A 27,285-nucleotide genomic window follows, 5' to 3' on the forward strand; every position below is an offset into this window, starting at 1 on the left:
CTGGGAGTACAGGTGCCCGCCACCATGCCCGGCTAATTTTTTGTATTTTTGTAGAGACAGGGTTTCACCGTATTAGCCAGGATGGTCTCAATCTCCTGACCTCATGATCCACCTGCCTCGGCCTCCCAAAGTTCTGGGATTACAGCAGTGAGCCACCGCACACGCCCTAATTTTTGTATTTTAAATATAGACAGGGCTTCACCATATTGGTCAGGCTGGTCTTGAACCCCTGACCTCAGGTAATCCATTTACCCTGGCCTCCCAAAGTGCTGGGATTATAGGCATGAGCCACTAAGCCCAGCCAACATTTAACTTTTAAGTACTATATTCCATATAGGATGTCTATTAGTAAAAACATAATAAGATTTAACCCAAAAGACTAGCAAAAACAGTAAAAGGACTCTCTTTATTAAAAGTGATTCAACAACCGCTGTCATGCTGCATAAAACACTTGAGAAAATAATGTGTCTATAGATGATTCTGTTTGAAATAATAGATCATTCTAATTTGAATATGGTAGAACTCATTAAGGAGGTAAAACTGTTTAAAGCCCAATCTGTTTAAAGCCCTGCTTTGTTACCTCCCAGGTGCCAAGTGTCTCTGCTCAAAATGACTTGCAGAAAACAAGTAATTTTCCAACTTTTGGCAAATTTTACACTGCTGTGTTGTATTATTTGAATTTGTATTTTAATGCATCCTTTCCTCAAAATATTTTATGTTAACCTTCACTCTTTCCAACAATGATTGGGTACATAGAAGCCACTAGCTGTCTCCCATTCTCTATGGCAGTGGTGCCCAACTCATTTGGCACCAGGGACTGGCTTCATGGAAGAGAATATTTCCATGGACTGAGGCAGGGGAGATGGTTTCAGGATGAAACTGTTCCACCTCAGATCATCAGGCATTAATTAGTTAGATTCTAGTAAGGAGCACGCAACCTAGATCCCTTGTCTGTGCAGTTCACAATAGGGTTTGCGATCCCATGAGAATCTAAAGTCCCCACTGATCCGACAGGAGGCGGAGTTCAGGTGGTAACGCTGGCTCATCTGCGGCTCACCTCTGGCTGTGTGGCCAGGTTCTTAACAGGCCATGGTACCCATTCCTGCCTGAGGGCTGGGGACCCTTGCTCTGTGGAATCTGATGTGATATAAATAAATAAATAAACAAATACAGAAAGCACCCGATGACATATGGTACTACAAAGTTTTGTCGATCCAGCTTAGTGTGTTCATGTTGTGAATTCATCTAATAACTGTGTTTCTCTGTTCACAGTGTGCACTTTATTTATATGTAAAGCTCAACTCAGGACAATCTTCTCCTGTGAGGTCATCCCTCTGCTTCTAGTTTTCATAAATCACTTTCAGCTCTCGGTCCTATAGCTCCGACAGTTAGAACAACATAACAGTCTGCAGCTTATTGTATTTTTTTTTCTTGTAATATTATCTGTTCTTATTTCACCTAGTCGTTAGAGCCTGACATTTGGAAGTTCTTCTAGACTAACTCTCTCTGACTTCTTCCTGCTCCTCTTTTTTCTCACCCTGGGCAATCATTCATTAAGTTCCTTGAAGATTCTACCCCACTCTATTCTGATGTGTACCTCCTCTGTTAGTTTTCCTCATTATTTCAATAGTGTCCTTGCCCTCACTTACCAGCCTCATTTATCCTTTTTTCACACTGCTAGCAATGTTAGATAGCTAGAGCAAAAATCTGATCACATCTCTTCCCTGCTTGAAGTCTTTCATGGGTATTCCTATCCGTTACCACAAACATCCAAATGAGTGTTACCATTGTTGCGCTCATTTCTCACACAACCCATGCTATACTGAACTATCCTGTAGTTTTTCCACTTACATGACGTGGTTCAGCACCTCCATGAGAAATGAAAGGAGTATTTGAACACTAGAATTATGAGAGAGATGTATGAAATATTTGACATTTTTATCTCACTTAACTTTTGCTCAACTTTAAGGGGAAGGTATAATCATTCTCCCCATTTCAAAAAGAAAAAAATTGGGCGTTTGAGAGGCTACATAAGCTGCCCAATGTGGCAAGCAGAATAAACAGACAAGGCTAAAATAAAATTCACATGTTTCTCCTCCACAGCTACGTCTTTATCCTCTATGCCTTTTTGATGTTCTATAGGCTATTCTTTCTGCCCAGAATTTCTTCTTCCTCACCTCTTTGCTGTCGAATAAACTACAGTTACTCTTTTTAACTCAGCTAAAATGTCATCTTTTTTTGTAAAGCTTTCCCAAGAATCTCTCCTTCCACTTCAGCAGGTTGAAAACTTCAAACTAAAATAACAAAACAAAACAAAACAAAAAGCTTCACATTTTGAACTTAAAATACCTGGTATCTACCTTTTCTGTAAGATGTATTATGTTATACTATAATTATCTATTTATGCATATTTTCCTCACCAGATTTAGTGCATGACTCACTTCCCTGTATTGTTTTGTTTTCTACATAAACTTATCACAGTGTATGCATCCAGAAACAGTTTGTGGTTAATTGATCAACGAGTGCTATATAATTTGACTTTAAAAATGCCCAAGAATCTAGAAGTGATATGCATAAATGATCTTAGTTAAATGGAGCTTTTCCATTATACATAGCTTCAAGCAGTGAATTTCAACTGTGAAGTTAAAACTTTTTATTGGAGAAAACAGAATCTCAGAGTATTAGTGATAAGTGCAGCTTGTGCAATTTAGTAGTATAATACAAGTTTGGGAAAATTTTCCTTTCCAAACACGAATTAGGGAATATAAAAGGTAAACACATGTTTTGACACGTTTATGTGTAACATAGTTCTCAATATGTATGCACTATCTTCTAAACGTATTGAAAGTGGCCATGGCTGGACCTGGGTCAGCCCACTGCCTCTGCCTCTGCTGCAGCTGGGCCCCAGTCAAATCCCTCTGTCCCGGGCTGACCTGGTCTGGCTCGCCCGGGCTCAGCAGCCGCGGAGCCGCAGCTACTGATGGAAATATATTACATAGAGTATTTGGGTGACATCTGCCTAAGAGGTCTCCAAGAATTACAGAAAACAAAAATACTAATGCATTTGAGAAAGCGGTAGTTTTGGGGGGAGGGGAAAAAAGCAACTGCTTTTCTGCAACTTGGCTGGATGCTGAGATGTCTGTGGACATGAATAGCCAGGCATCTGACAGCAATGAAGAGCACTATGACTCAAATTGTGAGGAAGTGGAAGAAGAAGAGGATGTAGACCCTGGGGACATAGAGGTCTATTACCTGGCTGTAGCCACCGATGTGGAGCAGCAGGGGGCTGATGCCTTTGATCCCGAGGAGTACCAGTTCACTTACTTGACCTACAAGAGATCTGAGGGTGCCCTGAATGAGCACATGACCAGCTTAGACTCTGTCCTAAAGGTATCTCATTCAGTTGCTAAACTTATATTAGTCAATTTCCATTGGCAAGTTTCAGAGAGATTGGACAGGTACAAGTCCAATTCTGCTCAACTGCTCATTGAGGCTTGAGTTCAGGCTAATCCATGAAACATGTTCCCACATCTCATCCCCCTCACCATTGTGCAGCGTGTATGCAGTTTGCACAAAAGAAAAACCTACTCTCCCTGCTCTGTCAACACCAGTTTTGCCGCAGCTGCTGGGAGCAGCACTGCTCAATTCTCGTCAAGGATGGTGTGGGTGTGGGAGTCTCTTGCATGGCTCAGGACTGTCCCACTCCATACACCAGAGGACTTTGTGTTTCCATTGCTTCCCAAGGAAAAACTGAGATAGAAATACAGGTTCTACCTCTTCAGGGGCTATGTGGAGAGTCATTACCAGCCCCAGCTGTGCCCTGGTGCAGACTGCCTCATGGTTATTCGGGTACAGGAGCCTAGAGCTCGCTGAATACAGTGCAATCAGTGCAATGAGGTCTTCTGTTTTTCTACTTGGAGAGGTGGGAAAACCACAACAGAAACTTGCAGCTAGAGGCACAGACATACCAGCAGATTCATGAGAAGATTCAGGAGAGGGTCATGAACAATCTGGGGACATGGATTTACTGGCAGTACCTACAGAATGCTGCCAAGCTCTTGGCCAAGTGTCAATACACCCTGCAATAACCAATCCATATGCATATTACATGGAGTCTGGATCCAGGAAGAAGCTGTCTGAATACCAGCAGGCTCAGCTGGAGGCTGAGATCGAAAACCTCTCATGGAAAGTGAAGCATGCAGACAGCAGTGACAGAGGGGACTTGGAGAAGCAGAAGCAGCGGAGGAGAACCCTGCTGAAGGATTTCCATGACACCTAAGTTGGGATGTGGATGTGCAGGGGTGAGGAAGATAAGGCTGCAAGGTCTCCTGGCCACCTTACTGCATGCTGCAGGCTCTGCCTTTCATGACCCCTGACAACAGCCAGGGCCCCACTCCTGAGAGACACTGGCAACACCTCTTAGTTAATTTCTGTTTTCTTCTCTTTTCAAATTATGTTTCTACCAGGGTAGAGGCCATGTTGAACTGGCCTCTTTTCAGGACTTTTACTTCCCCCTGGATGGTTGTTGAGAGGGTGGGAAAGTGTTTTTTGGATGGCTATTAATACTATTAGATCATTACAACTTATGTAACTTTCAAAGTTTGTATAATTATACAAAAAAAGACAAACTATAGGATACCACAGAGCCGTTTTTGAAAATAAATTGGCGTTGTAAAAAAAAGCAAAAAAGAAAAGAAAAAGAAAGTGGCCATGGCTATAAAAGAGTAAAAAATAGCAATATAAAGCTCAAGTACACTTAGCAGGGTATTAAGGTCCCATAAAACAGGGCTAGTTAAAAAATTACCAACCATTTCACAGAATCATACCACCAAAAGTATAAGGAATCTGGTCCTAATGAATCAAATTAATTGATTCCCTATTTAATGAATGGTATTGGGAAAACTGGCTAGCCATATGCAGAAAACTGAAACTGGACACCTTCCTTACACCTTATACAAAAATCAACTCAAGATGGATCAAAGACTTAAATCAACATAAACCTAGGACCATAAAAATCCAAGAAGAAAGCTTGGCCAATGCCATTCAGGACATAGGCATGGGCAAAGGCTTGATGTCTAAAACACCAAAAGCAGTGGCAACAAAAATCAGAATTGACAAATGGGATCTAATTAAGCTAAAGAGCTTCTGCACAGCAAAAGCAACTGTCATCAGAGTGAACAGGCAACCTACAGAACGGGAGAAACTTTTTGCAATCTATTCATCTGACAAAGGGCTAATATCCAGAATCTACAAAGAACTTAAACAAATTTACAAGAAAGAAGCAAACTACTCCATCAAAAAATGGGCAGAAGATGTGAACAGACACTTCTCAAAAGAAGACATTTACATTTATGCAGCAACGACATATGAAAAAATGCTCATCACCACTAGGTCATCAGGGAAATGCAAATCAAAACCACAATGAGATACATCTCACACCAGTTAGAAACGGCAATCATTAAAAAGTCAGAACAACAGGTGTTGGGAGGGATGTGGAGAAATAGGACACTTTACACTGTTTGGGTGGGATTGTAAACTAGTTCAACCATTATGGAAAACAGTATGGGCAATTCCTCAAGGATCTAGACTAGAAGTACCATATGACCCAGTCATCCATTACTGGGTATATACTCAAAGGATATAAGTCATGCTGCTATAAGCCACATGCACACGTATGTTCATTGCGGCCACTGTTCACCAATAGCAAAAGACTGGAATCAACCCAAATTATCCATCCGTGATAGGACTGGATTAAGAAAATGAAATGTGGCACATGATACACCTGGAATACTATGCAGCCATAAAAAAGGAAGAGTTTGTGTCCTTTGTAGGGACATGGATGCAGGCTGGAAACCATCATTCCAGCAAACTATCACAAGGAACAGAATCCAAACACTGCATGTTCTCACTCATAGGGTGGGAACTGAACAATGACATCACTTGGACTTGGGGAAGGGGAAATCACACACCAGGGCTATTATGGGGAGGGGATGGGGGAGGGATTGCATTGGGAGTTATACCTGATGTAAACAACGGAATGATGGGGTGCTGCGAAGTTGATGGGGTGCAGCACACCAGCATGGCACAAGTATTACATATGTAACAAACCTGCATGTTATGCACATTGTACCCTAGAACTTATAGTATAATAATAAAAAAAAATTAATAAAAAAAGCAAATCAAAACCACAACGGAGATTCCATCTCACACCAGTTAGAATGGCGATTGTTAAAAAGTCAGGAAAACAGACATTGGAAAGATTGTGGAAAATAGGAAGGCTTTTACACTGTTTGTGGGAGTGTAAATTAGTTCATACCATTGTGGAAGACAGTGGTGGTGATTCCTCCAGAACTTGAACCAGGAAATACCACTGGACCCAGCAATCTTATTACTGGGCATATAACCAAAGGATTATAATCATTCTACAATAAAGACACATGCCACACGTATGTTTATCTGCAGCACTATTCACAATAGGCAAAGACTTGGAACCAACCCAAATATCCACCGTAGATAGACTGTATTAAGAAAATGTGGCACATATACACCATGATACTATTGCAGCCGTGAAAAGATGAGTTCATGTCCTTTGCGGGGACATGGAATGCATCTGGAAAAACCATCATTCTCAGCAAACTATCACAAGAAAAGAAAACAAAACACTGCATGTTCTCACTCATTAAGTGGGAGTTGAACAATGAGAACACATGGACACAGGGAGGGGAACATCACACACCAGGACCTGTGGGGGGTGGGGAGCTAGGGGAGAGGTAACATTAGGAGAAATACCTAATGTAAGTGAAGGGTTGATGGGTGCAGCAAACCACCATGGCACTTGTATACCTATGTAAAAAAAAAAAAAAAAAAAGGAAAAAAAAAGGGGCCATGGCTGTAAAACTGTAAGAAATGCCAATATAAAGCTCAAGTACACTTGGCAGGATATTAAGGTCCCATAAAACAGGACTAATTAAAAAATTACCAACCATTTCACAGAATCATGCCACCAAAACTATAAGGAATCTGGTCCTAGCAAATCAAATTGATTGGATAATATTCCCATTTTTCCTGGCCTATATGCTTAGATAAATGTCATAGATTTGGAGTTTTTTTCAGGAAATTTCCACAGGCACAAATCTTAACATAACAGCTCAAAAAAATAATATATTTTCCAGCTGTTTGGAGAAAACTTATAGTGACTTTTTCCCCTTACATAAGAATTGATATATGTAAACAAAATAAGTGTTAATTTATCAATAATACTCTTTTACTTGGTCTTTAAGATGCTATCACACATCTTTTAGTATTGCCTTATTGTTTTATTAGAAAGCCAGCATCAGGACTGGTATGACTTTTTTCTTGCTATGATGACTGGAACACAATCTCAATGTGTATTCTTTGGAAGTGGTGTCTTTTGATTTTATTCTCAGAAAACTAGTACATTTAAGAAAAACATTCTAAAACTGAGAATGTTTTCACTATACAAAGGCCATCCTTAGTCTGGGTTGAGAGTTACTTTTGTAACACTGGTTATTAGATTTCTTAGCATACTGCATTTTCTCTCTGGTTTTAAAAGACACTCTATGAATATGATGAACCATGGGCTATGGACATATTAAAACTCTTTTTGATAAAATACCACTCCAGTTTCTTTTCTGAATTGACTTTTCACAACATTTTTTGTTTTATTATTTTTGTTCTTATATATCTTGCCTTCCTAGAGCATATTTGAAAACGTTTATGTACTCTCTCCAAATAACTAGAGGGGTCACGTTTATATTTTCCTTAATATTCCTTGTGGCCTCATAGATAAGTCCTTTATAATGCAGTTTATATTATGATGAAAAGGACATAAGGGACCCTGGCTTTCTTTTTTGTCTAGTCTCTAAACTCGAGGATGTACTGTGTAGGGAAATATTCATTTCCCATACAACTACATCAAACCAATGACAGTGACTAGCTGAAAAGAATTTTCAACCTTGTAAATTATAGCTTTACTTAATTAGTGACATCATATAACAAGATAAATTATGAATTTAGAAAATCATTATTCGGTAAATGAATGCTTGTCAGTTGCTCTGAAGGCAAATTAATCTTCCAGCCTCAGAGGAAGGCCTAAAGGAACAGGCAGAATCACAGATAACGCTGTTATACAAAGTGTTTTCCCTCATAAATTGGTGATTCTGCCCATCAATGTGCTCTTTTTGGTAGAGTAGTGGATAATAGCCTGATTCTGGAGAAAATGTTCATATTTGGAGGCTGTTGAAAATCTCAAGAGAGCACCAATTGTTTTGCATTCAAATCATAATTTATAAGATCTAAGATTTATACATGACATGTGCTGTTTATGATCAATTGTAGTAAGCCATTAGTTTTCCAGTTTTCTCTAGGATATTCAGTATTTAAAAAAAAAAGAACGTACCAAAAGCTAGAGGACTCTACTTAGACCTGAACTCACTCAGGTGCATGGAAATAAGTATCTCCTATTCCTCATCAGGGTAATCTGTTCTTTAGTATAGCTGTAACTGGCCACACTAAATACAGTGATCAATATCTGTGATGTCTAGTAGGCCTTCCTGGTTGCATTGGCCATAGCATCCTGTTCAGACAGGTGGACTAGGTTTGCCATTAATTGGACTTGATTTGACCCGGTGGAATTCCATTTGTAAAACACATTAGTAAAATAATTCCTACCTGTAAAACAGTAGCAATTTGCTAAACCAAATATAATGTATCCCTTCTTAATTTAGACTACAGAATCCAAAATGCACTGGCAAGTTTGGAACAAGCAGCAAAACTTCAGACCGAAGTAGCTACACAATTAGAGAGAAAGAATTCCTGAGAACAATGGATACAAGAACTGCCTTATGTGCTTTTTGTTTTCTGCCACTTATGTATCTTTGCATTAATGTCATTCTTCTTATTGTACCCTGTGTGATTCTCATTTCTCTAAAACCAAAGTATCGTCTAGAGAATATTATGAGTAATGATTGCGTGATGAACATTGAAGTTATTTAAATAAATATTCTCACTTGTCATCCTTGATTAAAAGATAAATATCAGATTACAGACGCTTGTCATATTATCCAGTGTGTTTTCTTTCCTCTTTTTCATATACTACTTAGATTTCCTTTTTCAACTTCTTGACATACTTTTCCACTGGGATCTGAGTTAGGTGAGGCGGCCATTCTGTGTTGGGTTACCTGTGTGGACAACGACAATTAATTTAATTTTTCCAAGGCAGTTTCATCCTCTATAAAATGGAAGTCATGGCATCCCACGAGGTGGGTGGATCACAAGGTCAGGAGTTCGAAACCAGCCTGGCCAACATTGTGAAACCCCCATCTCTACTTAAAATACAAAAAATTAGCCAGGCATGGTGGCACACCCCTGTAGTCCCAGCTACTCGGGAGGCTGATGCAGGAGAATCGCTTGAACCCAGGAGGCAGAGGTTGCAGTGAGCTAAGATCACACCACTGTACTCCAGCCTGAGTAACAGAGCAAGACTCTGTCTTAAAAAAAAAAAAAAAAAAAAAAGAAAGAAAGAAAAAATAAGACAAAAGAAAAGAAAACATTCATAAGAGTAACTTGAAAGAAAATTTCTGATCCTAGAAAAACAGCGATAATAAGGTTTGCCTATTTTCTTCTCCTTTGAAATGTATGATTCAGTCACCTTTTCTCAAATATTCTGGTTTTAAATAGCTATCCCTGTATAATAAATAACCACAAAAATCTGTGGTGTAAAAATAAAACATTTATTTCTCAGTCATTTGTCTGCATATTGGCTGTGGTTTTGTAGAACTAAACTGAGCTGGACTGGGTTTGGCTTGGGGCTGTAGAATGAGTTCAGGTCTGTTCCAAATATCTCTCAATATTCTGGGACCAGCCAGCTATCAGGAATATATTCTTTCCATAGCAATGACAGAAGTGTAGGAAAGTAAGATCAATCATGCAAACTCATTTCAATCTTCTTAATATCCTGTCAGCAAAAACAAGTCATATGACCCAGCCTGAAGTCAAGAAGCCTGACAGTATGGAGTGATAGGGGTGGGTGGGTGAAGTAAGCATTTATTCATAGTGATCTAGGCTACTACAGTCGTCATCCAGAATTTCCCTTGTCCATACAGGTGAGCCAATGCAAAAACTGCTGCTTCAGCTGATTCAGATCCCAACAGAAATGTATGTCCAGAAGTTGAAAAGAGAGATCTAAATCATATACAAGTGTAAGAAAAGAACACATTGGATAGTAATGTTCAGTGTAGACCGGACAAGCATCTGTAACCTGGCATTTATCTTTTAATGTAGATATTGAAAGAGTTAAAAAGGCTTCCAATATTTTATTTCAAAATGTGCATTTTATTTATATATCACAAATACTGGGTAGTTAATGAAATGTTTTTGAACTCCATCAGTGAGAATCATAGATCAGTGAATGGAGAAAACAGAACAAAAAAAATAGTATGTGTGATAATCCCCAGTTCAAACTTGGCTTTGCTCCTAAAATTATAGAGATTATATATAATAAGACAGTGCTCCCTCTTTTTTTTAGGGCTTTATATATAATGACTCATAATTTCCCCTTAGAAAAAGCTTACAGGTGTTTTATCTGATTGAGGGATTCAAGCTGTGTTCGTAACTACTTAGTTTTTGATATGTTTTTGCTCTCAGTATAATACATATTATGCAAATTCTGTATATTATACATATGTAATACATATTCTTCAGTCTGATTAATAAGAATGTAAATGAAGTAATTTAATTTAAGGTATAAGAGTAAAAATATGATATTTAATTGAAATTTATGACTCCCTTCCATCTTCCACCATGAGTGATTCTTTTGTCCTATTTAAGAACATATTTAAAACAGTGATATTTGGGGTAGNAATTTAAGGTATAAGAGTAAAAATATGATATTTAATTGAAATTTATGACTCCCTTCCATCTTCCACCATGAGTGATTCTTTTTGTCCTATTTAAGAACATATTTAAAACAGTGATATTTGGGGGTAGAAAAGGCAAAACGTGTTGAGAATTAAAGCTTTTTTTTTTTTTTTTTTTAATCTAAGACTTGGTAAAATGTTTTGTTCAATTTTTTGTCTGTCATTTTGTGAAATATACAATTCATACTGGAGGATATTGAAAAAGTATAACAAACAAAATAGCAAAATGCAACAAATTCTTTTAAGGACTCATTAAGATAAAACCAACAAAGATAGTAAAAGCAAATAAATGTGACATAATGTTTTGAATACAGTCATATGTCGCATAATGACAGGAATGCACTCTGAGAAATGCATCTTTAGGTGATTTTTGTCCATTGCTTGAGCATCATAGAGTGTAACTACACAGACCTGGATGGTATAGCCTACTACACACCTAGGTTGTATGGTACAGCCCTGTTGCTCCTGGGCTACAAACCTGTACAGCATGTCACTGTAGTGAAAACTCCAGGCAATTTTAACACTATGATATTTGTGTATCTAAACATATTCAAACATAGAAAAGGCACAACGAAAATATGATTTAAAAGATAAATGTGATATACCTGTATAGAGCATTTACCATGAATGGAGCTGGCAGGACTGGAAGTTACTCTGGGTGGGTCAGTGAATGAGTACTGAGTGAATATGAAGGTCTAAGACATAACAGTACACTCATGTAGACTTTATAAATACTGTACACTTAGGCTTCATTAAATTTACCAGAAATATTTTTTATTCTTCAATAATAAATTAACTTTAGCTTACTGAAACTTTTTACCCTATAAACTTTTCATTTTTTTAAACATTTAGACTCTTATGATAACACTTAGCTTAAAACACACATTGTACAGCTGTCCAAAACCATTTCTTCATCTATTGAGATAATTATGTGGTTTATGTCATTCGTTCTGTTTATATAATGGGTTACGTTTCTTGATTTGCGTATGTTGAACCAGCCTTGCACCCCAGGGATGAAGTTGACTTGACCATGGTGGATAAGCTTTTTGATGCACTGCTGGATTTGGTTTGCCAGTATTTTACTGAGGATTTTTGCATTGATGTTTATCAGGGACATTGGCCTGAAATTTTTTTTGTTGTGCCTCTGCTGAGTTTTGGTATCAGAATGATGCTGGCCTCATAAAATGAGTTAGGGAGGAGTCCCTCTTTTTCTATTGTTTGGAGTAGTTTCAGAAGGAATGGTACCAACTCCTCTTTGTACCTCTGGTAGAATTCAGCTGTGAATCCGTCTGGTCCTGGGCTTTTTTGTTGGTAAGCTATTCATTACTGCCTGAATTTCAGAACTTGTTATTGGTCATTCAGTGATTCAACTTCTTTCTGGTTTAGTCTTGGGAGGGTGTATGTGTCCAGGAATTTATCCATTTCTTCTAGATGTTATAGTTTATTAGCATAGAGGTGTCTACAGTATTCTCTGATGGTAGTTTGTATTTCTATGGGATCAGTGGCAATCTCCCCTTTATCATTTTTTTTATTGTGTCTCTTTGATACTTTTCTCTTTTCTTCTTTATTAGTCTGGCTAGTGGTCTATCTATCTTGTTGACCTTTTCAAAAAGCCAGTTCCTGGATTCATTGATTTTTTGAAGGGTTTTTCGTGTCTCTCTCTTCTTCAGTTCTGCTCCGATTTTAGTTATTTCTTGTCTTCTGCCAGCTTTTGAGTTTGTTTGCTCTTGATTTCCTAGTTCTTTTAATTGTTATGTTAGGGGGTCGATTTTAGATCTTTCCTGCTTTCTCCTGTGGGCATTTAGTGCTATAAATTTCCCTCCAAACACTGCTTTAGCCATGTCCCAGAGATTCTGGTACATTGTGTCTTTGTTCTCATTGGTTTCAAAGAACTTATTTATTTCGGCCTTAATTTCGTTATGTACCCGGTAGTCATTCAGGAGCAGATTGTTCAGTTTCCATGCAGTTGTGTGGTTTTGAGTGAGTTTCTTAATGCTAAGTTTTTTTTTTTTTTTTTGAGACAGAGTTTCACTCTGTCGCCCAGGCTGGAGTGCAGTGGCCGGATCTCAGCTCACTGCAAGCTCCGCCTCCCGGGTTTACGCCATTCTCCTGCCTCAGCCTCCCGAGTAGCTGGGACTACAGGCGCCCGCCACCTCGCCCGGCTAGTTTTTTTTTTTTTTCTGTATTTTTTAGTAGAGACGGGGTTTCACCGTGTTAGCCAGGATGGTCTCGATCTCCTGACCCCGTGATCCGCCCATCTCGGCCTCCCAAAGTGCTGGGATTACAGGCTTGAGCCACCGCGCCCGGCCCTTAATGCTAAGTTCTAATTTGATTGCACTGTGGTCTGAGAGAGTGTTTGTTATGATGTCTGTTCTTTTGCACTTGTTGAGGCGTGTTTTACTTTCAATTATGTGGTCAGTTTTAGAGTAAGTGCAATGTGGTGCTGAGAAGAATGTATATTCTGTTGATTTGGGGTGGAGAGTTCCATAGATGTCTATTAGGTCCACTTGGCCCAGAACTGAGTTCAAGTCCTGAATATCCTTGTTAATTTTATATCTTGTTGATCTGTTTAATATTGACAGAGGGGTGTTAAAGTCTCCCACTATAATTTTGTGGGAGTCTAAGTCTCTTTGTAGGTCTCTAAGAACTTGCTTTATGAATCTGGGTGCTCCTGTATTGGATGCAAATATATTTAGGTTAGTTAGCACTTCTTGTTGTGTTTATCCCTTTATCATTAAGTAATGCCCTTCTTTGTCTTTTTTTATCTTTGTTGGTTAAAAGTCTGTTTCATCAGAGACTAAGACTGCATCTCTTGCTTTTGATAAAATTCAACACCCCTTCATGCTAAAATCTCTCAATAAACTAGCTATTGATGGAACGTGTCTCCAAATAATAAGAACTATTTATGATAAACCCACAGCCAATATTATACTGAATGGGCAAAAGCTGGACACATTTCCTTTGAAAACTGGCACAAGGAAAGGATGCCCTCTCTGACCACTCCTTTTCAACATTGTTTTGGAAGTTCTGGCCTGGGAAATCAGGCAAGAGAAATAAATAAAGCGTATTCAAATCAGAAGAGAGGAAGTCAAATTGTCCCTGTTTGCAGATGACATGATTGTATATTTAGAAAACCCCATCATCTCAGCCCAAAATCTCCTTAAGCTGATAAACAACTTCAGCAAAGTCTCAGCATACAAAATTAATGTGCAAAAATCAAAAGCATTCCCTTACACCAATAGTAGACAGAGAGCCAACTCATGAGTGAACTCGCATTCACAAGTGCTACAAAGACAATAAAATACCTAGGAATACAACTTACAAGGGATGTGAAGGACCTCTTCAAGGAGAACTACAAACCACTGCTCAATGAAATAAAAGAGGACACAAACAAATGAAAAGCATTCCATGCTTGTGGATATGAATAATTAATATTGTGAAAATGGCCATACTGCCCAAAGTAATTTATAGATTCAATGCTATCTCCATCAAGCTACCATTGACTTTCTTCATAGAGTTAGAAAAAAATACTTTAAATTTCATATGGAACCGAAAAAGAGCCCATATAGCCAAGACAATCCTAAGCAAAAGAACAAAGCTGGAGGCATCATGCTTCCTGACTTCAAACTAGACTGCCAGGTTACAGTAACCAAAACAGCATGGTACTGATACCAAAACAGAGATATAGACCAATAGAACAGAACAGAGACCTCAGAAACAACAACTCACATCTATAACTGTCTACTTTTTGACAAACCTGACAGAAACAAGCAATGGGAAAAGGAGTCCCTATTTAATACAATGGTGTTGGGAAAACTAGCTAGCCATATGCAGAAAACTGAAACTGGACTGCTCATACAAAAATCAACACAAGATGGACTAAAGACTTAAACTTAAGGCCTAAAACCATAAAAATATGAGAAGAAAGCCTAGGCAACACCATTCAGGACATAGGCATGGGCAAAGACTTCATGATTAAAACACCAAAGACAATGGCAACAAAAGCCAAAATTGACAAATGGGATCTAATTAAACTAAAGAGCTTCTGCAAAACAAAAGAAACTATCATCAGAGTGAATAGGCAACCTACAGAATGGGAAAAAAATTTTGCAATGTATCCATCTGACAAAGGGCTAATATCCAGAATCTACAAGGAACTTCAACAAATTTACAAGAAAAAAAATCCCATCAAAAAGTGAGTGAAGGGTATGAACAGACACTTCTCAAAAGAAGACATTTATGTGGCCCACAAACATGAGAAAAAGCTCATCATCACTGATCATTAGAGAAATGCAAATCAAAACCACAATGAGATACCATCTCATGCCGGTTAGAACGACGATCATTAAAAAGTTAGGAAACAACAGATGCTGGAGAGGATGTGAAGAAATAGGAATGCTTTTACATTGTTGGTGGGAGTGTAAATTAGTTCAACCATTGTGGAAAACAGTGTGGTTATTTCTAAAGGATCTAGAACCAGAAATACCATTTGTCGTGGCAATCCCATTACTATGTATATACGCAAAGGATTATAAATCATTCTAGTATAAAAACACTTGCACACGTATGTTTATTGTAGCACTATTCACAAAAACAAAGACTTGGAACCAACCCAAATACTCATCAATGATAGACTGGATAAAGAAAATGTGGCACATATACACCATGAAATACTATGCAGCCATAAAAAAAGGATGAGTTGATGTCCTTTGCAGGGACATGGATGAAGCTGGAAGCTATCATTCTCAGCAAACTAACACAGGAACAGAAAATCAAACACTGCATGTTCTCACTCATAAGTGGGAGCTGAACTATGACAACACATGGACACAGGGAGGGGAACATCACACACTGGGACCTGTTAGGGAGGTGGGGGGCAATGAGAGAAATGGCATTAGGAGAAATACCTAATGTAGATGACGGGTTGATGGGTGCAGCAAACCACCATGGCACATGTATACCTATGTAACAAACCTGCACATTCTGCACATGTACCCCAGAACTTAAAGTATAATTTTCAAAAAATAAGTTTTTAAATATCCACTTTTATAAGCTTCCTTCTATTTTAAAAGTGTTTAATTTTGTTAACTTTTAAATCTTTTTGTTAAAAAAACTAAGACACAAACACACACATAAGTCTAGGGCCAATATAGGGCCTATACAGGGTCAGGATCATCAATATCGCTATCTTTCACCAGTACAACTTGTCCCACTGGAAAGGCTTCAGGGGCAAGGACATGCATGGAGCTGTCATATTCTATGATAGTGATAATGGCTCCTGATGGACTTGCCTGAGGATCTTGTTGAGGAGATGTCACTCTTTTGTATATACAATAGAATATACAATATACAATATACAAATATGCAATAGAAATATACACTATGATGTTATGATGGTTACAGCGTCACTAGGTGATAAGAAATTTTCAGTCGCAGTAGCTTCTGATGAGGCCACCACTGCATATGCAGTCTGTTATGGACTGAAATATTATGCAGTGCATGACTGCACAGAATTTTTAAACAGGGAAGAAATTCTTGTAGGAAAAGAAAAGAACAGATGAAGTTGTTTACATATTCAATTCTCTACACATTATTTTGGAAGTCTGGGTAAGAAGCTAAAGTTTATGATATTAAAATTGGACATATTCTGAAAATAAGTCATTATTTTATGCCATTGAAAATCAGAGTGCTACTTTGAAATATTCTATCTTTTATGGAAATGAATACAATCTGTGTGAAATTGTAGTTGTGTTTGGAAAAGGAATTTTTTTTCAAACTCTCTGAGGTTCCAGTGTAAAAAAGAAAGCAGCATATAAGCATTCTCACAAGTTTTCTCTATTCATTAAAATGAAAAACTGTGACAAGGATCTAGTCTGAATCACATAGGTCAAGAAACTGTAATTCCAATCCACAAAACCATAAACATTTTATATTACTGGCCATTTGACTAAAGCTTCACAGCAGATAAAGAAAAAATAATGCCTCTAGAGATAAAAAGTAAATCAATCACACATATAATATTATTTCACATTTTACTGTCTTTGTTGTGATTTATCTCTTATCATTTATTTCAGCAAATATATAAAAATACATTGCAAATCTGGTTCTCCAAAGAATTTTCTCAGGAACTCACATGCATTGAGAGCAGGTTACTTGAAAATGAATTATTATCACACACCCTTGAAAGAAGTTTTTCACAAGGATAAACAAAGGATGCTAAACAGCAGTGCAAGAAATGTTGTTGTTACATAATTTTGTTTAAATTCACTATTAAATTTTAATATATATATTCATGTTTAAATTATATATGCATATATGAGCGTACGCATATGATTTTAATACATCTTATCAAAACAGAAGTTTTAAAATAAAGCTATCAACTTGTATGAAGGTAAGAGTATCTTAATATGGTACTGTTAAGATACCTTATTGAAGGACATACAACAAAACTATATTTTTAAAGCATTTACAAATTTTCTGAAATTATACAGGTTCAAACATGGTCTAACTGAAATTAAATTGGCTCTAAAAATGATGCCAGAAATTAGAATGAATGGCCAAAATGGTATAACTTTGGACAAATCACTGAATTTATTATAGCTTCACTTGTTTTTCATAATCCTCCAATTTATAAGTAGAACGCGTTTAGTATATGATGGTGAGTAAATTGAAAGGTTATCCTCTCCCATACAGCCCCTCTTAGTCTCTCTTTAAATTATAATATCGTTCATAGCACTTATAATTTAAAATTATTTGTTTGTTTACTTATTTGTTATTACTTTCTTGACAGCGCTCCTAGTTATAGTATGTGGTAGACATTCAAAAAATATTTGTGGAATAACTAAGAGTTCTCAAGATGAAACTTGTGCTGTATAAACAGATTTAATAGACTTCACAAATACTTCTTTTTATAGTTATTATTTGTATAGAAGAACTCCTCCTTTACCACAGCCCACTAAGATAAAAGACACTTGGCATTTTTTTACATGCTAGATTAAACTGAGCCGGCAATAGGGGCTTCTGTGTGGGCTTCAGAGAGTCATAGGTGGAGTCCATAAAGAGGCATTTTTAGGGCGTACATGACACCCATTTACACAGTGAATCTCAACCCTTTTCTAGTCTTCCTACTCTTTCTCATTAAATTATCACCTCCCTACCTATTAAGGAATAAGAAAGGCCCTACTTTTTTGTAAAAGGTTAAAAGCACTACCGGTTCTCACATTCTTCTCCTTTTTCACTTTGTGATTTTGCTGTATAAATCTTTCTTCTTGCATTTTCAATCTCTCCACCTCCAGCACCTCTTTCCTCCTGTCCATCATTTAGATATTGTTACGATTCTACAACCTTACAAAAAGCCAGTTTGACCCTGTGTTCTGATTAGGTTATTGTCTCGTATCTTACTTTCTATTCAGCACAAAATTCCTCCTCTCCATAACCCTCCTTACCCAAAATTGCATTTAATGCCTTCACTTCTACACTTTCCAATCATTCTTTCACTTGTGAAAACATAGCTTTTTTTCTCCACACTTTCCTGAAACTGCTCCCTGAAGAACATTAAATCTGAAGACCTTTCACTCCTCATCTTCTTCAGTCAGAACTTATAAATAACCTTTCTATGCTAGTTAAGAAAGCCTCACTCCTGTGACAAACAAACCCTACAAATTCAATGATGGCTAAAAACTGTGGAATTTTAATTCTCACTCATGTAATGGGCCCATGGGGATTTTTAAAAAATGAATGTTATACAGCTCATCCCCAGGAGTGAAAACAAGGAAAATTGTGAAAGTGGAATTCATCTACCAAAGATGTGCTAGTTGTTTCCGAAGTCATTTAAATGGCCACAGTAGGTGCGCTGGGCTCCACACTTTCATTCTGAGGCGCAGGTTGAGAGCAGCTCTGCCATCTTCAATATTTACCTTCTTCAGCAAGTTGCCAAGGTTGCTCTAAAAGTTATCCAGCTGGATAAATACCAAGAATCACAGGTGGGACGTTTTATAACCCAGGTGTGGAAGTAGCAAATATCAGTTTGTTCATACTCCAGGCTTGAGAATTGACTTCCATGGCTGTATTTAACTGTAAGGTGGGGCTGGGAAGTGGACTTTAACTGTGGACCCAGAAAGAAGAAACACAGGTTTAGAGAGATGCAACTGCAGCTTTCTGCCATGCCTTCTTGAAATACTATTTTCTTTTGGCTTCCATGATACTTTGCTCTTCTGTTCTGCTTTTTGTTTGTTTCCGTTTTACAGCTGTTCTCATCCATATACCAGATGGTCTTAACGGGTACCTTGGATTTTTTTACATCATGAAATGCAATTAATCTTTCGTGAGTTTATTTAATTCTATGACTCAAACAATCTGACCATAGGACGTTTTGTCTCTAGTTCTGACTTATTTCTTATGTTGTAGAATCCTGTTTGTAATTGCTGGCTGCACATTTCTATTACTGATAATCTGAGGCTCCTGACATCTAACACAACAAAATACATGCCTTTCATCTTAGCCTGGAATATTTTGTTTCTATTTGTATTTGAGGCATAGGAATTATTCTCTTCACTTTGCTTAACTCTCATATTTGGTCTACCTCCACAGTGTCTTCTGTCACTGGTAACAAAGACAGTTCATTTATATTTTTCTAGTGATCTCCTAACTGGTGTGCCCTTATCCCATCTTTCCTTGTACTGATGCATCTTACACCCTGCATGATGTATTGTCTTTAAATATTATGGATTTGGTTATTTGGTTATGGCCCTCTTTACTATAAAATTTCAACTACCCACCTTGAAATTTAAAAAAGGTTTAAATTATTAAATCTGATAATCATATTGCTTTATCTCTCTCTCATTATATAGGTGTACACATTACTTTGAGATGAAGATGATAAATTAAGTGTCATGAGTGAAGAATATATTATTTTGGGCCTCAAAATAACTTATGGGCCAAAATAAATTATGGGCCAGGCACAATGGCCCATGCCTGTAATCCCAGCACTTTGGGGGGTTGAGGTGAAAGAATGACTTGAGCCCAGGAGTTTGAGACCAGCCTAGGCAACATAGTGAGATCCTGTCGCTACAAAAACAAAAACAAATACAGTAAACACACAAATGACAGAAAGCAAAGAAAAAATTAACCTATTAGTGCTCCCCTGTAGTCTCAGCCATTTATTCAGGAAGCTGAAACAGGAGGATTGCTTGAGCCTAGGAGTCTGAGACCAGCCTGGACAACGTAGCAAGACCCAGTCTGTACAAAAATAAAAGAAGGAGAAAAGACAAAATTAGCCAGGCATGGTGGCATGTGCCTTTCATCTCAGCCACTCAGAAGGCTGAGGTGGGAGAAGAGCTTGAGTCCAAGAGGTTGAGACTGCAGCGAACCACAATGGTGCCACTGTACTGTAGCATCCACAACAGAGTGAGACCTTGTCTCCAAAAACAAATAAATAAAGAATGGTAGTAACAATGGTATTATTGATGGTTGACATGTATAAAGAACTTACTGTGTGCCAGGCACTGTACTAAAAACTTTGCATGGACTACTTCATACATCTTCCCTATACTCATAAATAGTCAGCTATTCTCTCAGGTACATAGGTACAAAGGTTTTTACTTGCCACAATTTATGCTTTCAGGGAGTGCTACAGTCTTTTGTGTAATTTTGTCTCCAGGATGAAAAGAAGATGATCAGGTACAACCTCTCTTTGATCTCAAGCCTGTCTAACACTGGACACCACACTATGACTTTTCTGGACTGTCTTTTCATACAACTTTACTCAGTGGAAGTGGGAAGTGGAGAGAGTATTTCAGAATACAGAAAACAAAACAAAGAAAAATTAGTCTTTTGAATTGGTTTGATAACTAAGTATATTTGAGTATTTTAAATCAAGGAAGTAGATTAACATAATAATATACAGGTAATGCTCAAGGTTTTTTAAACAGAAAATAAAATTATTAGAGATGCATTTTTTGGAAAATTAGTGCAATTATGGTGTGAAGCTGAAATAATATGGGAAGAGAGGGTGGGGCAGAGGTCAAAAATAAAAGATAATAATAAATTTTAAAAATGAATTAAATGAATAGAGAAGGAAGGATGAAAAATGAGTTAGAGGCATACCTCAGAGACACTGTGGGTTCCCCTACAGATGAGGGCAATAAGGCTAACATTGCAATAAATTGAGTCACACACATTTTTTTATTTCCCTATGTCCATGCAGAAGTTATATTTACACCATATTGTAGTCTATCAACTGTACAAAAACTTTATATTGAAAAGTATATATCTTAATTAGAAAATACTTTATTGCTGAAAAATACTAACAATCATCTGAGCCTTTAGTGAGTAATAATCGTTTTGCTGGTGCGAGTACTTGCCGCCATGTTAAGGGCTGCTGAGTAATAGGGTGGTGGTTGCTAAAGGTTGGGGTGGCTGTGGCAATTGCTTAGAATAAGACACCAGTGAAAATTTCCACACCATGGCCTTTTCTTTCATGGAAGATTTACCTCTGTAGCATGGAATTTTATTCACAGTAGAACTTCTTTCAAAATTGGAGTAAATCCTGTCATAACCTGCTGCTGCTTTATCAAGTAAGTTTGTGTAATATTCTAATGTCTTTGTTGTGATTTCAACAGTGTTCACAGCATCTTCACCAGCAATAGAATCAATTGCAAAAAATTATTATCTTCGCTCATTCACGAGAAGCAACTCCTCGTCTGTTCATATTTTATCATGAGATTATAGCAATTCAGTCACATCTTCAGGCCCCAGTTCTAATTCCAGTTCTCTTGCTATTTTCACCATGTCTGCAGTTACATAATTCTCTGAAGTCTTGAGCCCCTCAAAGTCATCCAGGAGTGTTGGAACCAACTTTATCCAAACTCCTATTAATGTTGATCTTTTGACCTTCTCTCGTGAATTATTAATTATTTTCTGTGTTAGTCTGCTTTTGCATTACGGTAAAATAATACCTGAGACTAGATAATTTATTTAAAAAGAGGTTCAATTAGCTCATACTTCTGTAGGCGATGCAAGCATGACACCAACATCTGCTCAGCTTCTGGCGAGGGCCTCAGGAAGCTTACATTCATGGCAGAAATTGTAGTGGAAGCATGCACGTTACATGGTGAGAGCCAGAGCAAGAGAGAAAGGAGGGGGAGGTCCTAGACGCTTTTAAACAACCAGATGTCATTTGACCTAACTGAATGTGAACCCACTTATTACCAAGAGGATGGTACTAAACCACTCATGAGAGATCTGACCCCACGATCTGACCACCTCCCACCAGGTCCCTCCTTTAACATTGGGAATCATATTTCAACATCAGATTTGCAAGGGACGAACATCCAAACCATATAAATATTAATGGCATCTAGAATGATAAATCCTTTCTGGTAGGTTTTCAATGTACTAATTTCAACAGGGAAATCACTGTCTTTGGTAGCTATAGCCTTACAAACTCTATTTCTTAAATAATAAGACTTGAAAGTCAAAATTACCCTTTGAGTCACTGCCTGCAGACTGGATGTTGTATTAGCAGGCATGAAAACATTAGCCTTCTTGGATATCTCTATAGGGCTCTTGGGTGACTAGGTGCATTGTTGATGAATCTGGCATTAGCCTTGTTGTACATGTCTACAGGGCTCTTGGGTGACTAGGTACATTGTCAATGTAATATTTTAAAATGAATCTTTTTTCCTGAGCAGTAGGTCTCAAATCCTTAGCTTAAAATATTCAGTAAATCATGCTGTAAACACATGTGCTATCATCTAGGCTTTGTTGTTTTACTTACAGAGCACAGGAAGAATAGGCTTAGCATAATTCTTAAATGCCTTATGATTTTTTTGAATGGTAAATGAGTGCCAGCTTCAACTTAAAGCCACCAGCTGCCTTAGTCCCTAATAAGAGAGTCAACCAGTCTTGGAAGCTTTGCAGCCAGGCATTGACTTCTCTCTAGCTATGGAAGTCATGCATAGCATCTTCATCCAACAGAAGGCTGTTTCACCTACATGGAAAATCTGTTGTTTAGTGTAGCCACTTAGCTAAATCTCGATAACTTGCTGCACCTTCTACATCAGGATCTGCTGCTTTATTTTTGAATTATTATGTTATGGAGATGACTTCTTTCTTTAAAACTCATGAACCAACCTTGCTGGCTTCAGACTTTTCCTTTGCAGATTTTTCACCTCTCTCAGCCTTCACAAAATTGAGGACAGTTAGTTCTTTTCTTTGGATTAGATTTTGGCTTAAAAGATGTTGTGGCTGATTTGATCTTCTATCCAGACCACTAACATTTTCTCCATATCAGCAATAAGACTGTTTTGCTTATCTTCTGTGTGTTCACTGGTGTAGCACTTTTAATTTCCTTCAGGAACTTTTACTTCGCATTCACAATTTGGCTAAATGTTTGACCTAAGAGACCTAGCTTTCCACCTGTCTTGGCTTTTGACATGCCTTCCTCACTAGGCTTAATCATTTCTAGTTTATTTAAAGTGAGTGATTTATGACTCTTCTTTTCACTTGAACATTTAGAGGCCATTATATGCTTATTAGTTGGCCTCATTTCAATGTTATTCTGTGTCAGGAAATAAGGAGGCTCAAGAAGAGGGATGGAGAGTAGTGGAAAAGTTGGTTAGTGAAGCAGTCAGAATGCATACAACATTTATCGACTAAGTTTTCCATCTTATATAAATGTTGTGGCACCCCAAAACAATTATAATAGTAACATCAAGCAAAGATCACTGATCACATATCACCACAACAGATATAATAATTCAAAGTTTGAAATATTGCAAAACTTAACCAAAATTAGACAGGAAATGAGCACCTGTTGTTATGGCTAGATGTAAGGTTGCCACAAACCTTCAATTTGTAAGAAATGAAATAGCTGTGAAATACAATAATGTGAAGGACAATAAAATGAGTTGTGTTTCTATTACAAATCCAAGACAAAAAGTAGTAATAACCTCAGTTAATGTCAATTTATACATGATGTCAATATTCCTGGGAAATAGATACTTCCTGAACCTCTGACTGCTGTTCACCTTTGGACAGAGAGTTGTTCTTCGGTACTACACATCCTTGTCTCCAAAACCAGTATCATCATTTTCATGCCATTGTCGTAGTTTCCTGCTTACATAATTTCTATTTCAAAATTATTCATAGGACATTGATTTCCAGATGGTCTCCCTTATTAAATGCATCTCTTGGTGAAAATTATTAAATACTTTCTGTTTGTATTCACATAAACAAAACAGATATAAAGGAATAACATGATTCAAAGTCATCATGCTGCAGATTAACTAAGATTTTTAGACTGATAAAAATAATTATGTTTATTTAAGACCAATTGGTCTACAGATTTCAAATCCATGCAAATATAAATTATTCATGAATCCCTTGTCTGGATTCCTGTAATTTGAGTAAATTAATTTTCTTATTAATTCAATTAATAAGGCCTTTATTTTGATATGGTATTCTTATTTGTCTTCTAATTATTTCAGTCCTTATAGTTTTTTAAAATTACGTTAAAAAGTAATTTAAAATGTTATTTAGAATGATATTTGTGGTGGTGATGTGAAGAACAGGGGATAAGCATCTATTGTTCTGGAACAATTGTCTGCATGGTGAAGAGAAGACTGGGAGAAAAATGCCTTATGTCAGTATCTACAGATATCTCAGTAATAGAATCACTTCTAGTTGGTTCATTAGCTTGCATGCCATGTCAGGGGCAGCCTCTTTAATACTCTCTATTGTTAGTAGCTTCCAGGGATGTTTTTGGATATGGGAAGACAGGGAGATTGTTTTCAGTCCTGCAAACCAAAGGCAAGATAAACACAACCTGATTTATGTCATGCTTGTCTTTCAAGGGTCTTTTCTACTGCCTTCTCTTCCCTTGTTTCATAGGTGACTGTCCTGACTTCTACCACTGAGCTGCTCTCCACTCTGTCCATGACCCTGTAAATCCAGTAATTATTACAATTGCTATGAGCCAGGTACTCTGCTAAGCCCTTGATGGGCATCATTCTATCAAATCCTCACAGCAATCCAGAGGGTTAGATGTATTAGCCCTGAGGAAACTGGAGTCCAGGCACGCTGAGTAGCTTGTTCAAAATCATACAGTCTTTAAGTGACGAAGCTGGTATTCAAATCCATTTGTTCTGACCTGAATCCTGGGCTGAATTTAAAACTCAACTGGGATTTAAGAATCATGGATAAACTTGCCTACAAATGAAGACAGAACATGATTGTAAGAAAAAAAAAACAGCCTGAGACAGGTTACAGTTTGTGATCTTTCCTTAGAGACATATTGCACCGAATAGGAGCATCTTGAAAAAAATTGCGAAGCTAGTGAAGTTTATCTTCGGCTTTGTACCTTCTTTCATTGTCTAATCTGCTTATGCTCCTGTGACAGCTAGTGACCTTACACTGCGTCCTGTTTCTCAGGTTATGACGAGGCGTGTTAAATTAATTTTCCCGAAGTGTAAGTGATATGAGATTTTCCCTTTCAGAAAAATTTGCATTTTGAAAAGAGGATATTTTTTAAAAACCGTAGTGGTTTACTTAAATGAATTAAGCTGAAATAATGAAATATTTAGATTGTGACTGATGGGTACAAAATCCATTTTAGGTTAGGGCCACCTCCTCATGGCTTTTGTAGTCACTCCCTCTATGTGATCACACATTGTATTCATAAGAGAGCCAGCACTGCAGCTGAGGCTGCATGTACCCTGTCTCATGACTCACTGATGGAAAAGCTACTCTATCTCCAATTTTGTTTTGCCATTGACCATCATTGCTGTGATCTAACACATGTACTGTTTTCAAGTTTCCTATGAGCTACAGAAATATTCACCAAGTATCACCTAAATTATTGGAAAATTACTTAATTCCTTATTCTTTGAGAAATACCAATCTAATGAAGATTTGTGTAAAAAAAAAAAAAGCTCAAAGAATCCAAATACACATCTGGCAGCAATTTAATTCATTTAGAATTTATTGCCTACAATATCTTGAGATTTGTAGGTGGAATGATTCTTATAAAATCAAAATGTAATTTTATAAATATGCTTGTGTCTAACTGCATTTTATTCAGAGTATATATTTACATTTACTTAAAAAATTGTCAAGGGCAAGAATTTACTCATATAAAAGCTCTGTATGTTAGGAGCAGGTTACAGTGAAGTAAGTGATACAAGTCAGATTTCCCGGTAAAGGGAAAATGCCTTGCTAGGTGAGGCGATTAATGTAGTTTCAGTTTTGTCATGGTGATAATCTGGTTGTATCTATATTTACAAGAGAAGAGGAAATGAAAGGAAATTGTCAATGTGTATTTTAAAGATATGTCAATTGTGTTTTGTGCCAATGAGGGAAAAATGAAACTTCATCTGACTAAAATAACTTGATTCCTCAGAATAAGCCTTGAAAAGAGCCAGTGCTATTTGAAAGCAGCAACGTAAACCACACACTGCCTCTAGAGCTGTGTTTATGATTAGGTAAAGTGCATAACATATCACATCTCAGCCAATGGAAATGCAGAGGTCTAAAAAGGATAAATTATCACCTCACTCAACTAGCACCTGTAAGAGGAAGTGATTAGTTGCACATCAGCCATTGTATATAAAAGCATTGTCAGTAGTAGATGGGGTCACATAATTAATCTGAGTTTGCAAAGAAAAATCGAGGTTTGCTTTAAAGATGTATGTGGAGCAACAACTACAAAAAAACTTGATGGCAGCAAATGTTAGGCCCACTGGCAATGAATCTGATTCCTGCCATGGTGAAAAGATAATTGGTTCAGGAAAAATGTGATTACGTTTTGTCCCTCCAGAAATCGCATAGGATTGAACTTTTCCAATTCTATCTTTAGAGTAGACAGGTACAAATTTGAGAGAACCCCTGGCCATAGGCATGCAGTTCTTCTATTCGCAGGCATGGCTAGAACAGAACACTTAGGCTCTTGTGGCCAGAGCATAAGTGTGTCCGACTCATGCTGCCATGTGAGTGGCTTCTGTAATTAGCTAGTAGCAGGTTGGTCAGAAGTTGGAGAAATACAGGCTGGATGACATTGGTGGGCCAGGCAGAAATAAAGATCAACAAGAAGTTGAGCAGAAAAGGAAGACTGGATATGGGACTTCAGCCTCAGCAGGCTAGTCCATGATGGCAGGTTGAATTAAAAAAAAAAAAAAGTGACCAGAAGCCCACTGACTTCTGAAGATGGGCCTACCTGGTTTGCAGCAGACATAGTGGACTCATACTCAGAAGTCTAGTTGTTAGAAATATTTTCCCAGAGCTAAAACTTTCTTAATTTTACCACTTGGGAGAAGATAAATAATTCCCTGGGCTGTTTCTGTTCTTCAAGAAG

General features: G+C 37.5%; 1 pseudogene; it reads left to right on the top strand.

Annotated features, from left to right (window-relative positions):
• Positions 1-3,135: 3,135 nt before the first annotated feature.
• Positions 3,136-4,604, top strand: LOC108516187 (E3 ubiquitin-protein ligase ARIH2 pseudogene; annotated as a pseudogene).
• The last annotated feature ends 22,681 nt before the right edge of the window (positions 4,605-27,285 follow it).

Source organism: Rhinopithecus bieti, unplaced genomic scaffold, assembly GCF_001698545.2.
Source record: "Rhinopithecus bieti isolate Rb0 unplaced genomic scaffold, ASM169854v2 scaffold_35900, whole genome shotgun sequence".
Lineage (NCBI taxonomy): Eukaryota > Metazoa > Chordata > Mammalia > Primates > Cercopithecidae > Rhinopithecus > Rhinopithecus bieti.